At 47.9% G+C, this 26890-nt stretch overlaps 1 long non-coding RNA gene across 1 annotated transcript in view; it reads left to right on the forward strand.

Moving 5' to 3' along the window:
* Positions 1-372: 372 nt before the first annotated feature.
* The window catches only part of LOC134934787 (uncharacterized), a 34232-nt gene continuing 7714 nt past the window's right edge, over positions 373-26890 (forward strand). The window contains exon 1 of the long non-coding RNA XR_010179805.1: positions 373-436. This is a non-coding gene — a long non-coding RNA (uncharacterized LOC134934787). The remainder of the gene's footprint in view (positions 437-26890) is intronic.

A 26890-nucleotide genomic window follows, 5' to 3' on the forward strand; every position in this document is an offset into this window, starting at 1 on the left:
CGAACATAGACCGGGAACACAATTGGCCAACGCAGATGCATTGTCTCGCATCTTCTGTTTGGGGGCTACAAGTGTTCCGGCCCCTAGGTCGAAACAGGGGAGGGGGATATGTGACAAGAACACTGGGATAGTGTTTGAGGGCAGGTATATTTGTCCCAGGTTCTTGTCTTACATGTTTTAGAAAATGTTAACTTCTAGGAAAAATGCTTTTTGTTTTGTCTGAACCTTTTCAGTTTGCTGTAAAAGCTGGGTAAAGGCTCTGAGAGAGAGATAAGGCGAGTTCTAGACATTGGGCCCAGTTCGGGTCTTTGGCCTCACAGAGGGCTAATCAGGGTTTCAGCTGTGTAAGTGTGTTATAGTGCTGCTAACCTGATTAGTATGGGCAGACTGCCTGGGAAGGCTGAGGGATCTGTGTGTGAGAGACACACTTTCTGAGGCAAGTGAGCTATACAGTATGTACTGAAGAACTCTGTGTTTTGTTTAGTGACAGTTAGGAATATCTTATGTTTAGTTAGTGCCGGACAGGCAAGGTATTTTTATTTTGGGGTTTGTTTTATTTTCTGTTTCAATAAAACTGGCCGGGGTCAGTTGTACCAGAAACTGGACTTGTGTTGTTCCTCAGCTGCTGCGTGCTACCATATTCCCCAGGAAAAGGCGCCTTGCACCCCTACAGTGTTACAATATATATATATATATATATATATATATTCCCTCCACTTCCTCTCATTCCAAAAGGTCTAAAGATCATAAGAAGAACAAAGATTCAAGTGATACTCATTGTCCCAGACTGGCCAAGGAGGGCTTGGTATCCAGATCTTCAGGAATCACTCGTAGGAGATCCCTGGCCTCTTCCTCTCTGTGAGGACCTGTTACAGCAAGGGTCGTAAGTGTATCAAAACTTACCGTGGCTACGTTTGACGGCATGGTGGTTGAACGTCAGATCCTAGTCTGAATGGGTAGTCATTTCCACACTTATTCAGGCCAGGAAAGGAGTAACGTCTAAACAGTACCACCGTTTTTGAGAAAATATGTTTTCTTGGTCGGAATCCAAGAAGGCTCCTACGGAGGAATTTCAGCTAGGACGTTTTCTCCATTTTCTACGGGCAGGTGTGGATGCGGGCCTAAGTTTGGGCTCAATTAAGGTACAGTTTCAGCCTTATCGGTTTTCTTTCAAAAACAATTGGCCTCCCCTCCAGAAGTTCAGACTTCGTGAAGGGTGTGTTGCACATCCAACCTCCATTTGTGCCCCAGTGGCACCATGGGTTATTAAGTTGGTGTGGCAGTTCCTTCAATCATGTTGGTTTGAACCTCTACGAAAGGTGGAATTAAAATTCCTCATTTGGAAAGTGGTCATCCGGTTGGCCCTGGCATCCGCGAGGCGGGTATCTGAGTTAGTGGTCTTGTTTCACAAGAGCCTTATTTGTTTTTCCATGAAGTTAGAGCAGAGTTGAGAACTTGTTCACGATTTCTGCCAAAAATGGTTTAATTTTCCACATGAACCTACCTTTTGTGGTGCCATTGGCTACTGACGCTTTATTTGAATCTAAATTTCTGGATGTAGTCAGAGCTTTGAAAAGTTTCTGTTGCCAGAACGGTTCAGATTAGGGAAACAGAGGCTCTGTTTGTCCTATATACTCCCATCAAGATTAGATGTCCTGCTTCCAAGCTGACCTTTGCACGCTGGATCTGTAATACCGTTCAGCAGGCTCATTCCACGGCTGTATTGCCGTTACCGGAATAGGTGAAGGCCCATTCTACTAGAAAGGTGGGCTCGTCCTGGGCAGATGCCCGAGGGGGTCTCGGCATTACAACGTTGCCGAGCAGTTACTTGGTCGGGTTCGAACACTTTGGCTAAGTTTTACAAGTTTGATACCTTGGCCGATGATGACCTCAAGTTTGGTCATTCGGTACTGCAGAGTCATTCGCACTCTCCCGCCCATTCTAGAGCATTGGTATATCCCCATGGTTCTGAATGTGACCCCAGCATCCCCTAGGACGTATTAGAAAATAGGATTTTAATACCTACCGGTAAATCCTTTTCTCATAGTCCGTAGAGGATGCTGGGCGCCCGTCCCAGTGCGTACTGTATCTGCAGTTATTATTTGTAGTTACACACATATGGTGTTACGGTTCTTGTCAGCATGTTACTGAAATCGTTCATGCCGTTGGCTTGTATTCTGTTGAATGCCACGTTCTGCGGCATACTTGAGGTGTGAGCTGGTAAGATGCTCACAGTGGTTTAACAATAAATCGAAATGTCCGTCTCCCTGGGCACAGTTCGTATAACTGGAGTCTGGAGAAGGGGCATAGAGGGAGGAGCCAGTTCACACCCTTTGAAAGTCTTAAAATGCCCATGTCTCCTGCGGATTCCGTCTATACCCCATGGTTCTGAATGTGACCCCAGCATCCTCTACGGACTAAGAGAAAAGGATTTACTGGTAGGTATTAAAATCCTATTGTAATGACTTTCCCTCTGCATGTTGATAACCAATACTAACTTTCTATGCCTTGTAGTACTAGTAACCAAACAGCCTCATTAATTACAGAGAAAGGCATCATTACATCCTTGTTGGCAAACAGCGCTATACTAAGCATGGTGTCATGCCGCCACCGCGCTTACCCCTCCGGGTGCGCTGGGCTTCCTGGCGGCCATCCCCGGCTCCTGGTGCTCTGTTGGCGCTGGTACCGGCGGATGTCCGGGGGACGGGCGCCACGGGTACGCCTGGCATCCACGAGGGTCAGATGGGCGGGTGACGTCATCGGCACTCTTCCCCAATCGGAGAGAGGCGGGAAGGTTAAATTCAGACGCCGGGCAGAGCTCCGGCGCCTGAGTATCATCAATTCTGCCGTCAGAAGCTGTGATCTCCAGAGCTCCCACGTTCCTGCGGTCTCCATGCCTGCAAGCATCTCCGTGCCTCCAAGCACTTCCGTGCCTCCAAGCATCTCCGTGCCTCCAAGTACTTCCGTGCCTCCAAGCACTTCCGTGCCTCCAAGCACTTCCGTGCCTCCAAGCATCTCTGTGCCTCCAAGCACTTCCGTGCCTCCAAGAATCACCGTGCCTCCAGGTGCCCAAGCGCCTCCACGCACCTCAGTGCCTCCAAGCGCCTCCCCGCCTCTAAGCACCTCTGTACGTCTAAACATCTCTGTACCTTCAAGCACCTCGGTACCTCCAAGCACCTCCGCACCTCCAAGCGCCTCCGCGCCTCCAGGCACCTCAGTGTCTCCAAGCACCTTAGTGTCTCCAAGCACCTCAGCATCTCCAAGCACCCAGTGCACTTTAGCGCAGTTTGTGCGTCCAGCACCAGGCATTCTTCACTGATTTATCAGCGCCTTTCAAGTTTTGTATTTCACGAGACACTCAGCGTCCACACGTGCCTCCTGTCTGCCGATCTAATCCTGCATGAGGAAAACTTACATTCAGCCATCCCTGCTGCGGCCCAGTTGCGGTTCCTCTTCCCGGTCACCGGAAGAAACCTCGAGTCCACAACACTCCCAAACCAGGTCAGTGATAGTATACTCAGGCCACATGGACCCGGGGGATCGGAACACAGAGTCGAGCGCCATCCAAAGTTTGGCTTCCCGAGTTCAGACTCAGGAGGCGACACAGGGACAGGTGATGCAATATCTCCAGGAATTGTCCGGCCGATTTGATCAAATTCAAGCATCCTTAACTTCCGTAATTACGGTTTCTGTTCCCGTAGTTGCTCCAGTTGTCGTTTCCAGTAATGTCCAACCTCCGGCCGGTACCAGGTCACGCCTTCAGCTTCCTACTCCTTCCCGCTATAATGAGAATCCAAAGAATTATCGTGGTTTTCTAAAACAGTGCGAGGTGCACTTCGAGCTTCTCTCTCATAATTTCCCTACGGATCGGTCTAAGGTGGCGTATATTATTTCCCTGCTGGAAGGGTCAGCATTGGATTGGATGTCTCCGTTATGGGAACGATCTGATTCCATGGTTTCCAACTACACCAACTTCATCACGTCCTTTAGAAGAATCTTCGATGAGCCCGGCAGGATGACCACTGCTTCTTCTGACTTGCTCCGTGTCCGTCCGGGCTCCCGCTCCGTGGGTCAATACGTGGTTCATTTCCAGACCATTGCCTCTGAACTTCGCTGGAATAACGACGCCCTTAGGGCGGCCTTCTGGAACGGTTTCTCCGACCGGCTTAAAGATGAGTTGGTTACTAGGGATCTGCCGGATTCATTAGAAGAGTTGATCTCCCTCTGCGTCAAGGTGGATCTTCAGATGCAGGAGCGTGGAGGAGAACGTAGTCGTTCAGATCGTTCCAGGTTCCGGCATCCTCCTCCTAAGACGCCGGCGGTTGTGCCCAGTTTGGATGAACCCATGCAAATTAACCGGTCCCGACTGTCTCCGTAGGAACGACAGCGTCGTCGTGAGGGTAAACTTTGCCTTTACTGTGGAGCCGCAGATCATTTCCTCAAGTTTTGTAAATCCCATCTGGGAAACGAGCAGCCCTAGCTTGTTCCGGAGGAGTCAAGTTAGGAGTCACGTCCAAATCTTCTCCGACTTTGGATTGTTTACTTTCCGTGTCTTTGACTTCCAAGTCAGTTGCCAAATCTTTTAATGCCCTATTGGACTCTGGGGCTGCTGGGAATTTCGTTTACTTCTCCTGTGCCCAAGGTCTGGGTTTAAAGTTGCGGTCAATCAAACGGCCTATTTCTTTGACTGCTATTAATGGAACCAGAATATCTAATGGCCTCATTACATATCGCACAGAGCCCGTTAGGCTGCAGGTCGGAGCGCTACATCAGGAACATCGGGAGCTCCTAGTGATTCCGGAGAAGCCTCATGACCTTGTCCTCGGGTTGCCTTGGCTCAAAATCCACAACCCCAACGTCGACTGGAAGTCTTCACAGATTCTGTCTTGGAGTTCTTTTTGTCACGCTAACTGTCTCAGTCCCGTCTGTCCGCTCCGTGTGTCTTCTAAGTCGGATGAAGAGCTTATTCCGGAGGCGTATCAAGAGTTCAAGGATGTGTTTTCGGAACAGGCAGATGACCAGTTACCTCCCCATAGGCCTTGGGACTGTCCCATTGACCTTATCCCAGGGAAGATGTCGCCCCGTGGCCGCACATATCCTCTGTCACTTCCTGAGACTCAAGCTAAGTCGGACTATATTAAGACCAATCTGCGCAAGGGATTAATTCGCTCCTCTATCTCCCCAGCTGGAGCGGGCTTCTTTTTCGTGAAGAAGAAGGATGGGGGGTTGAGACCATGTATTGACTACCGCGGCCTAAACGATATTACTATCAAGAATAAATACCCATTGCCACTAATCACAGAGTTATTTGATAGGGTTCGTGGCGCTCGCGTTTTCCCCAAGCTCGATTTAAGGGGGCCTATAATCTGATACGCATCCGAGAAGGGGATGAATGGAAGACCGCCTTCAATACCAGGGATGGACATTATGAATATCTGGTGATGCCGTTTGGCCTTAGTAATGCCCCTGCCGTCTTCCAGGGATTCGTCAACGAAATCTTCCGAGACACGTTATACCAAAGTGTAGTGGTGTATTTAGACGACATCCTGATTTTTTTCAAAAATCTGGCAGAACACAGGACACAGGTCAAAGAGGTACTTCTCCGACTACGAAAAGAATCATCTTTATGGCAAGATTTCCAAATGCACTTTTGAGGTATCGTCAATTCCGTTCCTTGGCTATGTCATCTCGGGTACGGAGCTTCGTATAGATCTGGAGAAACTCACTGCCATTCGTGATTGGACTCAGCCTCTCTCTTTGAAAGCAGTACAACGGTTCTTGGGCTTTGCAAACTACTACAGGAAATTCATTAAGGACTTTTCCACCATTGTTGCACCCATTACCGCATTGACCAAAAAGGGTTCCAACCCGAGTTTGTGGTCTCTCGAAGCTGTGGAAGTTTCACACGGTTGAAATCAGCTTTTGTATCCGCTCCAGTACTCCAACAACCAAATTTTGAAGAACCGTTCTACCTGGAGGTTGATGCTTCCTCAGTCAGAGTCAGAGCCGTTCTTTCCCAGTATTCTCCGGACAAGAAATTGCATCCATGTGGGTTCCATTCTCGTAAGTTCTCGCCTGCTGAGCAAAACTACACTATTGGAGATCAGGAACTGTTGGCAATAAAATCCGCCTTGGAAGAATGGAGAACCTTGTTAGAAGGTGCCAAACATCTGATTACTATTTACACCGATCACAAGGACTTATTGTACATCAAGACCGCTCAATGCTTGAATCCCCGTCAGGCCAGATGGGCACTTTTCTTTACTTAATTCTCCTTTGTTATTAAGTACCGGGCCGGGACTTTCAATACAAAAGCTGGTGCTCTGTCTCGTTCCCTAACTGCCTCAGACGAAGAGAATTCCTTTGAAAGGAGTTTAATCCTCAGTCCAATCTCCATTTCCGCTGCTTCCACTTCGCTTCCATTCAGAGCCTTCTAGTTCAACCTCAGTAGAGACTGAAATTGGGACAGAATTTGAGATCAAAACTATTCTGGACTCTCGTTACTATCACAAGAATTTACAATATTTGGTGGAATGGAAGGGTTATGGACCTGAGAAAAGAAGTTGGATAAAGGCTTCTGAGTTCACCGCTCCCCGACTAATTTGGATCTTTCATTCCAGACACCCAACTAAACCAGGAAAGTGTCCTGAGGCCACTCCTAGAGGAGGGCGTACTGTCATGCCGCCGCGGCCGCCGCGCTTACCCCTCCGGGTGCGCTGGGCTTCCTGGCGGCCGTCCCCACTGGTGGTCCCCGGCTCCTGGTGCTCTGTTGGCGCTGGTCCCGGCGGATTTCCGGGGGGCAGGTGCCACGGGTACGCCCGGCATCCACGAGGGTCAGATGGGCGGGTGACATCATCGGCGCTCTCCGCCAATCGGAGAGAGGCGGGAAGGTTAAATTCAGACGCCGGGCAGAGCTCCGGCGCCTGAGTATCATCAATTCTGACGTCAGAAGCTGTGATCTCCAGAGCTCCCACGTTCCTGCGGTCTCCGTGCCTGCAAGCATCTCCGTGCCTCCAAGCATCTCCGTGCCTCCAAGTACTTCCGTGCCTCCAAGCACTTCCGTGCCTCCAAGCATCTCCGTGCCTCCAAGCACTTCCCTGCCTCCAAGCACTTCCCTGCCTCCAAGCATCACCGTGCCTTCAAGCGCCCAAGCGCCTCCACGCACCTCCGTGCCTCCACGCACCTCAGTGCCTCCAAGCGCCTCCACGCCTCTAAGCACCTCTGTACCTCTAAGCACCTCAGTACCTCCAAGCACCTCGGTACCTCCAAGCACCTCGGTGCCTCCAAGCGCCTCGGTACCTTCAAGCACCTCGGTGCCTCCAGGCACCTCAGTGTCTCCAAGCACCTCAGTGTCCCCAAGCATCTCAGCGTCTCCAAGCACCTCAGCGTCTCCAAGCACCCAGTGCACTTTAGCGCAGTTTGTGCCTCCAGCACCGGGTATTCTTCACTGATTTATCAGCGCCTTTCAAGTTTTGTCTTTCAGGAGACCCTCAGCATTCACACGTGCCTCCTGTCTGCCGATCTAATCCTGCATGAGGAAACCTTACTGCTCCACAGTTGAGTACTTGCATTCTCTGGGCAGTAATTTCTGGCTAAGGAAGAGAATGGGGATCTCTTCCCTTTGACCTCTTGGGAAAGGGCTGCCCCTAACCATGTCCGAGGCATCAGTCTGCAACACAAACTGCTTTCTGAAATCAGGAGCTTGCAATATGGACTCTGTGCATAAAGCTAACCTTAAATCCTGCCAAACAGTCTCTGCAGGCCTAGAGCATACGATCTTGTCTGGGCACTGTTTCCTCAGACAGTCAGTTAAGGGTACCGCAAAATTGTGTATGAATACAATAATAGCCCACCAGACCAAGGAATGTCCTGCGTTGCGACTTACATTTTGGCTTAGGCCAAAATATAAGCCACAAACCCTCTGAGGTAGAGAAGGCTGTCTTTGCTTTAGAAGCTTCTGTCAGAGGAATTTGGCAGTACCCCTTCATTAAATCTAGCATGGTGAGATATTGGATTGTTGCTAAATTTTCTACCAGTTCATCAACCCGGGGCATGTGATAGGAATCGAACTGAGACACTTTATCTAACATTCTGAAGTCATTACAGGATCCTAAAGCTCACAAAGGCTTGGGCACTAAAACAATGGGATTATGCCATTCCCTGATTGACTCCTCAGTTACCCCTAGGCTCATCTCTTCCACTTCCCATTTTACTGCTGCCCATTTGGCCTCAGGTATATGATGTGGCCTTTGGTTTATCACCACCCCAAGTGGAGTAACAATATCATGCTGTATGATTTGGGCTTTCACTGGGAGGGCAGAGAACACATACTGGTACCATGCTACTAAGTTTACCACTTCTTGTTTCTGGCCAAGACTCAAGGTGACTTCAATGAGCACCTGACATTCTGGGGTTTTCATGACCACTAAAGAGGGCAGACTGACATTTTCTTCCCAAGGCTTCAACAAATTCACATGGTATACTTGTACCTCTTTCCTTCTATCCTCCTGCCGTACCTTATAGTTCACAGGTCCCACTGCATCTATGATCTCATAGGGGCCTCGCCATTGGGCATACACTTTACTGTCAGTAGTAGGCACAAGTACCATTGCCTTATCACCTAGAATAAAGATCTGTTTGACAGCGGTAACATCATAACTGCATTTTTGACACTGTTGAGCCCTTTCCATATGTTTATACAGAAGTGGTGCAATTTGCCTTAGACATCAATACAATTGGGACACAAACTGATTGATGTTAGGATCTTGGGATGATTGTTGCTCCCACCCTTCTTTTAATAGATCTAGCATCCCTGTGGGTTGTCCACTATAGAAGCGTTTGAAGGGACTAAACCCCGTAGAGTCTTGGAGTACCCCTCGAACCACAAACATTGGATAAGGTAAGAGAAGGTCCCAATCTCACTTCTCTTGTGATACCACCATTTTTATCATATGTTTATGGGTTCGGTTAAAGCGTTTGACCAAGCCACCTGTTTGCGGGTGGTAAACTGAAGTGTTAATTCTATCCACCTTTAACAGATGACACAGGTCTTTTATTAATTTAGACACAAAAGGGATACATTGATCCATCAGGACCTCTTTTGGTATTCCCAGCTGGGTATACATCATCAACAACTCCCAGGCAACAGTGCTAGATTTCATGTTAACTAGTGGTATGGCCTCTGGGTACCGGGTGGCATAGTCCACCACCACCAATAAAGTCTGATGTCCACAAGCAGATTTTTACACCGGCTCTATCAGATCCATACCAATTCACTCAAAAGCCAAAAAGGTGAGAAGCATGGGAACCAAAGGTGATCTAAATTTCTGGCTGCGGCACAGTCTTTTGGCACACTGGGCATTCCTGACAATATTTTTTTACTGTCCAGAAAAACCATAGCTGGATACTCTGGTGAGTTTTCTCCTCCCCTAAATGGCCACCCTATGAATAAGTGTGACCCGCCCTCAATATCATCAGCTCGTGTTTCCAGGATCAAGCAACTGGTCTACTATTTTACCTTGCAAATAAGTACATGGTACATTTACATCTTTTTTTACCATGAAGTAAGGTACACCTTCAGGTGGTAAAGCAGAGATTACCTTACCATTTACAGCTACCACATTTTCAAAAGCATGGACAAGTTGCCATCATTCCGTTGACGTTGCCCAAAGACCTGCAAAGACACACTTCCACCAATGGGGAGCCAGAGGGCTTTACAGTTGCACAACCTTGGCCTCCAGTAGATCTTGGCTCAGCCTCTGTTTGTATGCCAATGTAATGCCACCTCCTGTAACAGCAGGAATTACCAGCCCAGGATCAGTGGATAAGGAGGTTTGGGTGCTACTGTGGCTACCACTTGTACTGGCTGTATTTTAATTCCCACCTGCAGGTGCACTCTTGTGTATTCTTCTATGTCTCCATGAATACTTACCACCTTTACCAGGGGGGTGTAAAACCTGCCCAGGCCCAAGAGGAACCAGGTTAGCAGAGATGGTGGATAATTAACTGCCAGTGCCAACCAAGGCCCAGATATACTGGCCTTCAATATGTACCATCAGACAAAAGAGGGTGGGTTATGCTGGGGAAATAGTTCCAGCCACCATCCTGACTACAGGTTATGCTGTTTTCCCTGTGCTGCAATCCACCAGCTCACCCTGCTTTGGGCAGGCCCACCATAAATGACTGGGCTTACTGCACTCATAACATGGCTGGATGTGGGATGTTGGGTTTAACAATGGGGACCTTGGTTCTGGACTTAGATTCTGGTTGTAACCCTTGCTTGGCTTTTTCCATTTTACCAGTCAAGTACCTCTCAATCGACACTCCTAAATGTCTGGGGGTCAGCCTGCAGGGCCCAGTGTTGTACAACATGGTCTAATACCCATATAGACTGGTCTACAGCCACCACTACCACTACCTGTTGAGCAGAGTTTTTATAGGGTTGTTGTAACCTGGCTTTACTCAGTCTGGCCAATTTCACCAGTTGGACCCTTGGAGGTTCAGACGGGTTCAGACGCCACTCATTAAATTCTTGGGATTTGATGGGGCCCATCACCCAATTCTGTGGAGTATAGCATCCTTTAAGTGAGAATATGAGCTGGCCTCAGACACCTTTAAATCAATATAGGCTCTCTCTGAATCCTCAGCTGCTAAATCAACCATTACTTTAAATAAATCTTCCATTTCCCTCTGCTTTTCCACACTGTTGACACATTTAGCAGACTTAATTAACACTTTCTGGTGTGCCAGTTCCACTGACCACTCCACCACACATAAACTTGACAAATTTCCTGGCTTTCCAGCCACATATGTAATATACAAAAAACAAAAGTAACCTTGTTTAGCCTGCAAAAGACTTCCGTTTAATCACTGATCCAACAGCCAGACTCTACCTTTACTTGGGTCCTGTACTGCATAGTAGTGTCCAATCAAAGGTCTCTGTTGGGGCGCCAAATGTGACTGGAATCACATAGACCAGATAAACTTCACTAGGTTCTTTTTATTTAAAAACATATACACTGTGAGCATATAACACATGTGCACTAATCAAAATTTTATTGCATTTGACTATGGTGGTCATTCCGAGTTGATCGCTCGCTAGCAGTTTTTAGCAGCCGTGCAAACGCATTGTTGCCGCCCACTGGGGAGTGTGCTTTCACTTTGCAGATGTGCGGACGCCTGTGCAGCAGAGCGCCTGCAAAAACATTTTGTGCAAAACAAGACCAGCCCTGCACTTACTCTTCGTGTGCGTTGATTCTAACGTTGGAGGGTTGGCTTTTGACGTCACACACCCGCCCAGCGTTCGCCCAGCCACGCCTGCGTTTTCCCTGGCACACCTGCATTTTTCTAAGCACTCCCTGAAAACGGTCAGTTGACACCCAGAAACGCCCCTTTCCTGTCAATCTTCTTGCGGCCGTCAGTGTGAATGAAAACGTGCAAAACCACAAAGGGCTTTGTACCCGTATATCGCGCGTGTGCATTGTGCATATGCATGCGCAGAGATGAAATTTTTTAGCCTGATTGCTGCACTGCGAACAACCGCAGCTAGTGATCAACTCGTAATGACCCCTGTATGCGATAAAAATGGCAAAAAATTAAAAAAAATTCGGAGAAGTGTTAAGAGGTGTTAAAAGTCTGAAAAATACAGGTCAGTTCTGCAAATAATGATGCATTCCGCTTATATATACACAAGTAAAAGACATGTATAATCATGTATCTTTTGTAATGTCAAATTAAGTTCATTCTTCATGGTTATACTGTGCTTTACAGTTCATACACAGCTGTAACCTCTAGTCATCTACAGTAATTACAATCCAATTACAATACAGCTGGGAGATCACATCTGCATAATTATCAGTGGAATACATGACTTGGAAATACTTACAGATCTAATTTAGGAAAAGTCCATTGGGATCTATTGATAATGACTAAAAGAAAATGGTGCAATTATGAATTACGCGTCATTTACTGGAATGTTAAGTTTCAGACCACATGGAGTTAATACCACTTTGACAACTAACAACTGCCGGTATATAAGTGGAACAGCTAGGTGTAATCACAACAGACAGTCTCTGTTCCGTGAGTATGATGCATCGCAAAGACCTTACCTGCAGCTTACACCGACACCCATACACAGATCACTGAGCTCACACCTGCTGCTTACACCGACACCCATACACAGATCACTGAGCTCACACCTGCAGCTTACACTAACACCTAAACACAGATCACTGAGCTCACACCTGCAGCTTACACCGACACCTATACACAGATCACTGAGCTTACACCTGCAGTGTACACTAACACCTATACACAGATCACTGAGCTTACACCGACACCTATACACAGATCACTGAGCTCACACCTGCAGCGTACACTAACACCTATACACAGATCACTGAGCTTACACCTGCAGCTTACACTAACACCTATACACAGATCACTGAGCTCACACCTGCAGCTTACACCGACACCTATACACAGATCACTGAGCTCACACCTGCAGCTTACACCGACACCTATACACAGATCACTGAGCTCACACCTGCAGCGTACACTAACACCTATACACAGATCACTGAGCTCACACCTGCAGCTTACACCGACACCTATACACAGATCACTGAGCTCACACCTGCAGCTTACACCGACACCCATACACAGATCACTGAGCTCACACCTGCAGCTTACACCGACACCTATACACAGATCACTGAGCTCACACCTGCAGCTTACACCGACACCTATACACAGATCACTGAGCTCACACCTGCAGCTTACACTAACACCTATACACAGATCACTGAGCTCACACCTGCAGCTTACACCGACACCCATACACAGATCACTGAGCTCACACCTGCAGTGTACACTAACACCTATACACAGATCACTGAGCTCACACCTGCAGCTTACACCGACACCTAAACACAGATCACTGAGCTCACACCTGCTGCTTACACCGACACCCATACACAGATCACTGAGCTCACACCTGCAGCTTACATCGACACCCATACACAGATCACTGAGCTCACACCTGCAGCTTACACCGACACCTAAACACAGATCACTGAGAACTCACCTGCAGTTTACAGCGACACCCATACACTGATCACTGATCTTACACCGACACCTATACACAAATCACTGAGCTCACACCTGCAGCTTACACCGACACTTATACACAGATCACTGAGAACTCACCTGCAGCTTACACCGACACAGATACACTGATCACTGAGCTTACACCAACACCTATACACTGATCACTGAGCTTACACCAACACCTATACACAGATCACTGAGCTTACACCAACACCTATACACAGATAACTGAGCCCTCACCTGCAGCTTACACCAACACCCACACACTGATCACTGAGCTTACACCTGCAGCTTACACCGACACCCACACACTGATCACTGAATTTACACTGGCACCTATACACTGATCACTGAGAACTCACCTGCAGCTTACACCGACACCCATACACTGATCACTGGGTTTACACCGACACCTATACACAGATCACTGAGAACTCACCTGCAGCTTACACCGACACCCATACACTGATCACTGGGTTTACACCGACACCTATACACTGATCACTGAGAACTCACCTGCAGCTTACACCGACACCCATACACTGATCACTGGGTTTACACCGACACCCATACACAGATCACTGTCACTAAAAATGCATCTGTGTCCATATACAAATAGCTATCAGCATAGCTCCCCATCACATCTTTTGTCATCATACACTATCATATACACACAACACACACACACACACACACACACACACACACACACACACACACACACACACACACACACACACACACACACACACCAGTCATAATCCCTCATCTATACACATCACTATCACTGCACTACATCACACACCCTCATCTGTACACAACACTGTCACTGCACCTCCATCATACACCCTCATCTATACACATCACTGTCACTGCACCTCCATCACACACCCTCATCTATACACATCACTGTCACTGCACCTCCACCACACACCCTCATCTATACACATCACTGTCACTGCACCTCCATCATACACCCTCATCTATACACATCACTGTCACTGCACCTCCATCACACACCCTCATCTATACACATCACTGTCACTGCACCTCCATCACACACCCTCACCTGTACACATCACTGTCACTACACCTCCATCACACACCCTCATCTATACACATCACTGTCACTGCACCTCCATCACACACCATCATCAATACACATCACTGTCACTGCATCTCCATCATACACCATCATCTATACACATCACTGTCACTGCACCTCCATAACACACCCTCATCTATACACATCACTGTCACTGCACCTCCATCACACACCCTCATCTATACACATCACTGTCACTGCACCTCCATCACACACCCTCATCTATACACATCACTGTCACTGCACCTCCATCACACACCCTCATCTATACACATCACTGTCACTGCACCTCCATCACACACCCTCATCTATACACATCACTGTCACTGCACCTCCATCACACACCCTCATCTATACACATCACTGTCACTGCACCTCCATCACACACCCTCATCTATACACATCACTGTCACTGCACCTCCATCACACACCCTCATCTGTACACATCACTGTCACTGCATCTCCATCATACACCCTCATCTGTACACATCACTGTCACTGCACCTCCATCACACACCATCATCTGTACACATCACTGTCACTGCACCTCCATCACACACCCTCATCTATACACATCACTGTCACTGCACCTCCATCACACACCCTCATCTGTACACATCACTGTCACTGCACCTCCATCATACACCCTCATCTGTACACATCACTGTCACTGCACCTCCATCACACACCCTCATCTATACACATCACTGTCACTGCACCTCCATCACACACCCTCATCTATACACATCACTGTCACTGCACCTCCATCACACACCCTCATCTGTACACATCACTGTCACTGCACCTCCATCATACACCCTCATCTATACACATCACTGTCACTGCACCTCCATCATACACCCTCATCTATACATATAACTATCACTGCACCTCCATCATACACCGTCATCTATATACACATCACTGTCACTGCACCTTCATCACACACCCTCATCTATACACATCACTGTCACTGCACCTCCATCACACACCCTCATCTGTACACATCACTGTCACTGCACCTCCATCATACACCCTCATCTATACACATCACTGTCACTGCACCTCCATCATACACCCTCATCTATACATATAACTATCACTGCACCTCCATCATACACCGTCATCTATATACACATCACTGTCACTGCACCTTCATCACACACCCTCATCTATACACATTACTGTCACTGCACCTCCATCATACACCCTCATCTATACACATTACTGTCACTGCACCTCCATCACACACCCTCATCTATACACATCACTGTCACTGCACCTCCATCACACACCCTCATCTGTACACATCACTGTCACTGCACCTCCATCACACACCCTCATCTGTACACATCACTGTCACTGCACCTCCATCATACACCCTCATCTATACACATCACTGTCACTGCACCTCCATCATACACCCTCATCTATACATATAACTATCACTGCACCTCCATCATACACCGTCATCTATATACACATCACTGTCACTGCACCTTCATCACACACCCTCATCTATACACATCACTGTCACTGCACCTCCATCACACACCCTCATCTGTACACATCACTGTCACTGCACCTCCATCATACACCCTCATCTATACACATCACTGTCACTGCACCTCCATCATACACCCTCATCTATACATATAACTATCACTGCACCTCCATCATACACCGTCATCTATATACACATCACTGTCACTGCACCTTCATCACACACCCTCATCTATACACATTACTGTCACTGCACCTCCATCATACACCCTCATCTATACACATTACTGTCACTGCACCTCCATCACACACCCTCATCTATACACATCACTGTCACTGCACCTCCATCACACACCCTCATCTGTACACATCACTGTCACTGCACCTCCATCACACACCCTCATCTGTACACATCACTGTCACTGCACCTCCATCATACACCCTCATCTATACACATCACTGTCACTGCACCTCCATCATACACCCTCATCTATACATATAACTATCACTGCACCTCCATCATACACCGTCATCTATATACACATCACTGTCACTGCACCTTCATCACACACCCTCATCTATACACATCACTGTCACTGCACCTCCATCACACACCCTCATCTGTACACATCACTGTCACTGCACCTCCATCATACACCCTCATCTATACACATCACTGTCACTGCACCTCCATCATACACCCTCATCTATACATATAACTATCACTGCACCTCCATCATACACCGTCATCTATATACACATCACTGTCACTGCACCTTCATCACACACCCTCATCTATACACATTACTGTCACTGCACCTCCATCATACACCCTCATCTATACACATTACTGTCACTGCACCTCCATCACACACCCTCATCTATACACATCACTGTCACTGCACCTCCATCATACACCCTCATCTATACACATCACTGCACCTCCATCACACACCCTCACCTGTACACATCACTGTCACTGCACCTCCATCACACACCCTCATCTATACACATCACTGTCACTGCACCTCCATCACACACCCTCATCTATACACATCACTGTCACTGCACCTCCATCACACACCCTCATCTATACACATCACTGTCACTGCACCTCCATCATACAACCTCATCTATACACATCACTGTCACTGCACCTCCATCATACACCCTCATCTATACATATAACTGTCACTGCACCTCCATCACACACCCTCATCTATACACATCACTGTCACTGCACCTCCATCACACACCCTCATCTATACACATCACTGTCACTGCACCTCCATCACACACCCTCATCTATACACATCACTGTCACTGCACCTCCATCACACACCCTCACCTGTACACATCACTGTCACTACACCTCCATCACACACCCTCATCTATACACATCACTGTCACTGCACCTTCATCACACCCCCTCATCTATACACATCCCTGTCACTGCACCTCCATCATACACCCTCATCTATACACATCACTGTCACTGCACCTCCATCACACACCCTCATCTACACACATCACTGTCACTGCACCTCCATCATACACCCTCATCTATACACATCACTGTCACTGCACCTCCATCACACACCCTCATCTACACACATCACTGTCACTGCACCTCCATCATACACCTTCATCAATACACATTACTGTCACTGCACCTCCATCACACACCCTCATCTGTACACATCACTGTCACTGCACCTCCATCACACACCCTCATCTATACACATCACTGTCACTGCACCTCCATCACACACCCTCATCTGTACACATCACTGTCACTGCACCTCCATCATACACCCTCACCTATACACATCACTGTCACTGCACCTCCATCCCACGCCCTCATCTATACACATCACTGTCACTGCACCTCCATCACACACCCTCATCTGTACACATCACTGTCACTGCACCTCCATCACACACCCTCATATGTACACATCACTGTCACTGCACCTCCATCACACACCCTCATCTATACACATCACTGTCACTGCACTTCCATCACACCCCATCATCTATACACATCACTGTCACTGCACCTCCATCACACACCCTCATCTATACACATCACTGTCACTGCACCTCCATCACACACTCTCATCTGTACACATCACTGTCACTGCACCTCCATCATACACCCTAATCTATACACATCACTGTCACTGCACCTCCATCACACACCCTCATCTATACACATCACTGTCACTGTACCTCCATCACACACCCTCATCTATACACATCACTGTCACTACACCTCCATCACACACCCTCATCTATACACATCACTGTCACTACACCTCCATCACACACCCTCATCTATACACATCACTGTCACTGCACCTCCATCATACACCCTCATCTATACACATCACTGTCACTGCACCTCCATCACACACCCTCATCTATACACATCACTGTCACTGCACCTCCATCACACACCCTCATCTATACACATCACTGTCACTGCACCTCCATCACACACCCTCATCTATACACATCACTGTCACTGCACCTTCATCACACACCCTAATCTATACACATCACTGTCACTGCACCTCCATCACACACCCTCATCTATACACATCACTGTCACTGTACCTCCATCACACACCCTCATCTATACACATCACTGTCACTACACCTCCATCACACACCCTCATCTATACACATCACTGTCACTGCACCTCCATCATACACCCTCATCTATACACATCCCTGTCACTGCACCTCCATCATACACCCTCATCTATACACATCCCTGTCACTGCACCTCCATCATACACCCTCATCTATACACATCCCTGTCACTGCACCTCCATCATACACCCTCATCTATACACATCACTGTCACTGCACCTCCATCACACACCCTCATCTATACACATCACTGTCACTGCACCTCCATCACACACCCTCATCTATACACATCACTGTCACTGCACCTCCATCACACACCCTCATCTATACACATCACTGTCACTGCACCTCCATCACACACCCTCATCTATACACATCACTGTCACTGCACCTCCATCATACACCCTCATCTATACACATCACTGTCACTGCACCTCCATCACACACCCTCATCTATACACATCACTGTCACTGCACCTCCATCACACACCCTCATCTATACACATCACTGTCACTGCACCTCCATCACACACCCTCATCTATACACATCACTGTCACTGCACCTCCATCACACACCCTCATCTATACACATCACTGTCACTGCACCTCTATCATACACCCTCATCTAAGACATCTATACACATCACTGTCACTGCACCTCCATCACACACCCTCATCTATACACATCACTGTCACTGCACCTCTATCATACACCCTCATCTAAGACATCTATACACATCACTGTCACTGCACCTCCATCATACACCCTCATCTATACACATCACTGTCACTGCACCTCCATCACACACCTCATCTACTCACATCACTGTCACTGCACCTCCATCACACACCCTCACCTATACACATCACTGTCACTGCACCTCCATCATACACCCTCATCTATACACATCACTGTCACTGCACCTCCATCACACACCCTCATCTACTCACATCACTGTCACTGCACCTTCATCACACACCCTCATCTATACACATCACTGTCACTGCACCTCCATCACACACCCTCATCTATACACATCACTGTCACTGCACCTCCATCACACACCCTCATCTACACATCACTGTCACTGCACCTCCATCACACACACACCCTCATCTATACACATCACTGTCACTGCACCTCCATCATACACCCTCATCTGTACACATCACTGTCACTGCACCTCCATCATACACCTAATCTATACACATCACTGTCACTGCACCTCCATCACACACCCTCATCTGTACACATCACTGTCACTGCACCTCCATCACACACCCTCATCTATACACATCACTGTCACTGCACCTCCATCATACACCCTCACCTATACACATCACTGTCACTGCACCTCCATCATACACCCTCATCTATACACATCACTGTCACTGCACCTCCATCACACACCCTCATCTGTACACATCACTGTCACTGCACCTCCATCACACACCCTCATATATACACATCACTGTCACTGCACCTCCATCACACACCCTCATCTATACACATCACTGTCACTGCACTTCCATCACACCCCCTCATCTATACACATCCCTGTCACTGCACCTCCATCATACACCCTCATCTATACACATCACTGTCACTGCACCTCCATCACACACCCTCATCTACACACATCACTGTCACTGCACCTCCATCACACACCCTCATCTACACACATCACTGTCACTGCACCTCCATCACACACCCTCATCTATACACATCACTGTCACTGCACCTCCATCACACACCCTCATCTACACACATCACTGTCACTGCACCTCCATCATACACCTTCATCAATACACATCACTGTCACTGCACCTCCATCACACACCCTCATCTGTACACATCACTGTCACTGCACCTCCATCACACACCCTCATCTATACACATCACTGTCACTGCACCTCCATCACACACCCTCATCTGTACACATCACTGTCACTGCACCTCCATCATACACCCTCACCTATACACATCACTGTCACTGCACCTCCATCCCACGCCCTCATCTATACACATCACTGTCACTGCACCTCCATCACACACCCTCATCTGTACGCATCACTGTCACTGCACCTCCATCACACACCCTCATATGTACACATCACTGTCACTGCACCTCCATCACACACCCTCATCTATACACATCACTGTCACTGCACTTCCATCACACCCCATCATCTATACACATCACTGTCACTGCACCTCCATCACACACCCTCATCTGTACACATCACTGTCACTGCACCTCCATCACACACCCTCATCTGTACACATCACTGTCACTGCACCTCCATCACACACCCTCATCTATACACATCACTGTCACTGCACCTCCATCACACACCCTCATCTATACACATCACTGTCACTGCATCTCCGTCACACACCCTCATCTATACACATCACTGTCACTGCACCTCCATCATACACCCTCATCTGTACACATCACTGTCACTGCACCTCCATCATACACACTCATCAATACACATCACTGTCACTGCACCTCCATCACACACCCTCATCTGTACACATCACTGTCACTGCACCTCCATCATACACCCTCATCTGTACACATCACTGTCACTGCACCTCCATCATACACCCTCATCTATACACATCACTGTCACTGCATCTCCGTCACACACCCTCATCTGTACACATCACTGTCACTGCACCTCCATCATACACCCTCATCTGTACACATCACTGTCACTGCACCTCCATCATACACCCTCATCTGTACACATCACTGTCACTGCACCTCCATCATACACACTCATCAATACACATCACTGTCACTGCACCTCCATCACACACCCTCATCTATACACATCACTGTCACTGCACCTCCATCACACACCCTCATCTATACACATCACTGTCACTGCACCTCCATCACACACCCTCATCTGTACACATCACTGTCACTGCACCTCCATCATACACTCTCATCTGTACACATCACTGTCACTGCACCTCCATCATACACCCTCATCTGTACACATCACTGTCACTGCACCTCCATCATACACACTCATCAATACACATCACTGTCACTGCACCTCCATCACACACCCTCATCTATACACATCACTGTCACTGCACCTCCATCACACACCCTCATCTATACACATCACTGTCACTGTACCTCCATCATACACCCTCATCTATACACATCACTGTCACTGCACCTCCATCACACACCCTCATCTATACACATCACTGTCACTGCACCTCCATCATACACCCTCATCTGTACACATCACTGTCACTGCACCTCCATCATACACCCTCATCTATACACATCACTATCACTGCACCTCCATCACACCCTCATCTGTACACATCACTGTCACTGCACCTCCATCACACACCCTCATCTATACACATCACTGTCACTGCACCTCCATCATACACCCTCATCTATACACATCACTGTCACTGCACCTCCATCATACACACTCATCTATACACATCACTGTCACTGCACCTCCATCACACACCCTCATCTATACACATCACTGTCACTGCACCTCCATCACACACCCTCATCTATACACATCACTGTCACTGCACCTCCATCACACACCCTCATCTATACACATCACTGTCACTGCACCTCCATCACACACCCTCATCTATACACATCACTGTCACTGCACCTCCATCACACACCTTCATCTATACACATCACTATCACTGCACCTCCATCATACACCCTCATCTATACACATCACTGTCACTACACCTCCATCACACACCCTCATCTATACACATCACTGTCACTGCACCTCCATCACACACCCTCATCTATACACATCACTGTCACTGCACCTCCATCACACACCCTCATCTGTACACATCACTGTCACTGCACCTCCATCACACACCCTCATCTATACACATCACTGTCACTGTACCTCTATCACACACCCTCATCTATACACATCACTGTCACTACACCTCCATCACACACCCTCATCTATACACATCACTGTCACTGCACCTCCATCATACACCCTCACCTATACACATCACTGTCACTGCACCTCCATCCCAAGCCCTCATCTATACACATCACTGTCACTGCACCTCCATCACACACCCTCATATATACACATCACTGTCACTGCACCTCCATCACACACCCTCATCTATACACATCACTGTCACTGCACCTCCATCACACACCCTCATCTATACACATCACTGTCACTGCACCTCCATCATACACCCTCATCTAAGACATCTATACACATCACTGTCACTGCACCTCCATCATACACCCTCATCTGTACATATCATTGTCACTGCACCTCCATCACACCCTCATCTATACACATCACTGTCACTGCACCTCCATCACACACCCTCATCTATACACATACCTGTCACTGCACCTCCATCACACACCCTCATCTATACACATCACTGTCACTGCACCTCCATCATAAACCCTCATCTATACACATCGCTGTCACTGCACCTCCATCACACACCCTCATCTGTACACATCACTGTCACTGCACCTCCATCACACACCCTCATCTATACACATCACTGTCACTGCACCTCCATCATACACCCTCATCTATACACATCACTGTCACTGCACCTCCATCATACACCCTCATCTATACACATCACTGTCACTGCACCTCCATTACACACCCTCATCTATACACATCACTGTCACTGCACCTCCATCACACACCCTCATCTGTACACATCACTGTCACTGCACCTCCATCACACACCATTATCTATTCTATACCCATCACTGTCACTGCACCTCCATCATACACCCTCAACTGTACATATCATTGTCACTGCACCTCCATCACACACCCTCATCTATACACATCACTGTCACTGCACCTCCATCATACACCCTCATCTATACACATCACTATCACTGCACCTCCATCATACACCCTCATATATACACATCACTGTCACTGCACCTACATCACACACCCTCATCTATACACATCACTGTCACTGCACCTTCATCACACACCCTCATCTATACACATCACTGTCACTGCACCTCCATCACACACCCTCATCTATACACATCACTGTCACTGCACCTCCATCACACACCCTCATCTATACACATCACTATCACTGCACCTCCATCATACACCCTCATCTGCACACATCACTGTCACTGCACCTCCATCATAAACCCTCATATATACACATCACTGTCACTGCACCTCCATCACACACCCTCATCTATACACATCACTGTCACTGCACCTCCATCACACCCCTCATCTATACACATCACTGTCACTGCACCTCCATCACACACCCTTATCTATACACATCACTGTCACTGCACCTCCATCACACACCCTCATCTATACACATCACTGTCACTGCACCTCCATCACACACCCTCATCTTTACACAGCACTGTCACTGCACCTCCATCATACATCCTCATCTGTACACATCACTGTCACTGCATCTCCATCACACACCCTCATCTATACACATCACTGTCACTGCACCTCCATCACACACCCTCATCTATACACATCACTGTCACTGCACCTCCATCACACACCCTCATCTACTCACATCACTGTCACTGCACCTCCATCACACACCCTCATCTATACACATCACTGTCACTGCACCTCCATCACACACCCTCATCTATACACATCACTGTCACTGCACCTCCATCACACACCCTCATCTATACACATCACTGTCACTGCACCTCCATCATACACCCTCATCTATACACATCACTGTCACTGCACCTCCATCACACACCCTCATCTATACACATCACTGTCACTGCACCTCCATCACACACCCTCATCTATACACATCACTGTCACTGCACCTCCATCACACACCCTCATCTGTACACATCACTGTCACTGCACCTCCATCACACACCCTCATCTATACACATCACTGTCACTGCACCTCCATCATACACCCTCATCTATACACATCACTGTCACTGCACCTCCATCATACACCCTCATCTATACACATCACTGTCACTGCACCTTCATCACACACCCTCATCTGTACACATCACTGTCACTGCACCTCCATCACACACCCTCATCTATACACATCACTGTCACTGCACCTCCATCACACACCCTCATCTATACACATCACTGTCACTGCACCTCCATCACACACCCTCATCTATACACATCACTGTCACTGCACCTCCATCACACACCCTCATCTATACACATCACTGTCACTGCACCTCCATCATACACCCTCTTGTGTACACGTCACTATCACTGCACCTCCATCACACACCTCATCTATACACATCACTGTCACTGCACCTCCATCATACACCCTCATCTATACACATCACTGTCACTGCACCTCCATCACACACCCTCATCTATACACATCACTGTCACTGCACCTCCATCACACACCCTCATCTATACACATCACTGTCACTGCACCTCCATCACACACCCTCATCTATACACATCACTGTCACTGCACCTCCATCATACACCCTCATCTATACACATCACTGTCACTGCACCTCCATCATACACCCTCATCTATACACATCACTGTCACTGCACCTCCATCACACACCCTCATCTATACACATCACTGTCACTGCACCTCCATCATACACCCTCATCTTTACACATCACTGTCACTGCACCTCCATCACACACCCTCATCTATACACATCACTGTCACTGCACCTCCATCACACACCCTCATCTATACACATCACTGTCACTGCACCTCCATCATACACCCTCATCTATACACATCACTGTCACTGCACCTCCATCACACACCCTCATCTATACACATCACTGTCACTGCACCTCCATCATACACCCTCATCTATACACATCACTGTCACTGCACCTCCATCACACACCCTCATCTATACACATCACTGTCACTGCACCTCCATCACACACCCTCATCTATACACATCACTGTCACTGCACCTCCATCATACACCCTCATCTATACACATCACTGTCACTGCACCTCCATCACACACCCTCATCTGTACACATCACTGTCACTGCACCTCCATCACACACCCTCATCTATACACATCACTGTCACTGCACCTCCATCACACACCCTCATCTATACACATCACTGTCACTGCACCTCCATCATACACCCTCATCTTTACACATCACTGTCACTGCACCTCCATCACACACCCTCATCTATACACATCACTGTCACTGCACCTCCATCACACACCCTCATCTATACACATCACTGTCACTGCACCTCCATCACACACCCTCATCTATACACATCACTGTCACTGCACCTCCATCATACACCCTCATCTATACACATCACTGTCACTGCACCTCCATCACACACCCTCATCTATACACATCACTGTCACTGCACCTCCATCATACACCCTCATCTATACACATCACTGTCACTGCACCTCCATCACACACCCTCATCTATACACATCACTGTCACTGCACCTCTATCACACACCCTCATCTGTACACATCACTGTCACTGCACCTCCATCACACACCCTCATCTATACACATCACTGTCACTGCACCTCCATCATACACCCTCATCTTTACACATCACTGTCACCGCACCTCCATCACACACCCTCATCTATACACATCACTGTCACTGCACCTCCATCATACACCCTCATCTTTACACAGCACTGTCACTGCACCTCCATCACACACCCTCATCTATACACATCACTGTCACTGCACCTCCATCACACACCCTCATCTATACACATCACTGTCACTGCACCTCCATCACACAACCTCATCTATACACATCACTGTCACTGCACCTCCATCATACACCCTCATCTATACACATCACTGTCACTGCACCTCCATCACACACCCTCATCTGTACACATCCCTGTCACTGCACCTCTATCACACACCCTCATCTATACACATCACTGTCACTGCCCTCCATCATACACCCTCATCTATACACATTACTGTCACTGCACCTCCATCACACACCCTCATCTATACACATCACTGTCACTGCACCTCCATCATACACCCTCTTGTGTACACGTCACTATCACTGTCACTTTACTATATCCCACATCCTCGTTAAATACTTCACTGTAACTGCACCGGCATCATCAGGGGTTCAGCTACAGAGAGCTTGCAGTGCACATGCCCTGGTTCATGTATAACCAAAGGAACAGCAAGCTGGCTGCTTCAGCCGGCTAGCATTGTGGCCCAGGGAGTTGTTGCCAGATTCGCCCCAGGCCTGTCCTCTTTCATTGATGTCTTCTGCTGTATAGTAGTAGGTACTGTACAAGGGCAATATGCAGAGGGACAGAGCATGATCTATGCGGTAACTGCAATTTGTGGCCATTTAACTTGCCCCACTCTTTCTTGTTGTGTGGCCCCACCCCTGATCTCCTTTACTGGTCTTCCGAGTTTTATAATATATGGGTCGTGTCCAATCCACTCACTTACAACCCT

Source organism: Pseudophryne corroboree, chromosome 6 (genome assembly GCF_028390025.1).
Source record: "Pseudophryne corroboree isolate aPseCor3 chromosome 6, aPseCor3.hap2, whole genome shotgun sequence".
NCBI classification, from domain to species: domain Eukaryota; kingdom Metazoa; phylum Chordata; class Amphibia; order Anura; family Myobatrachidae; genus Pseudophryne; species Pseudophryne corroboree.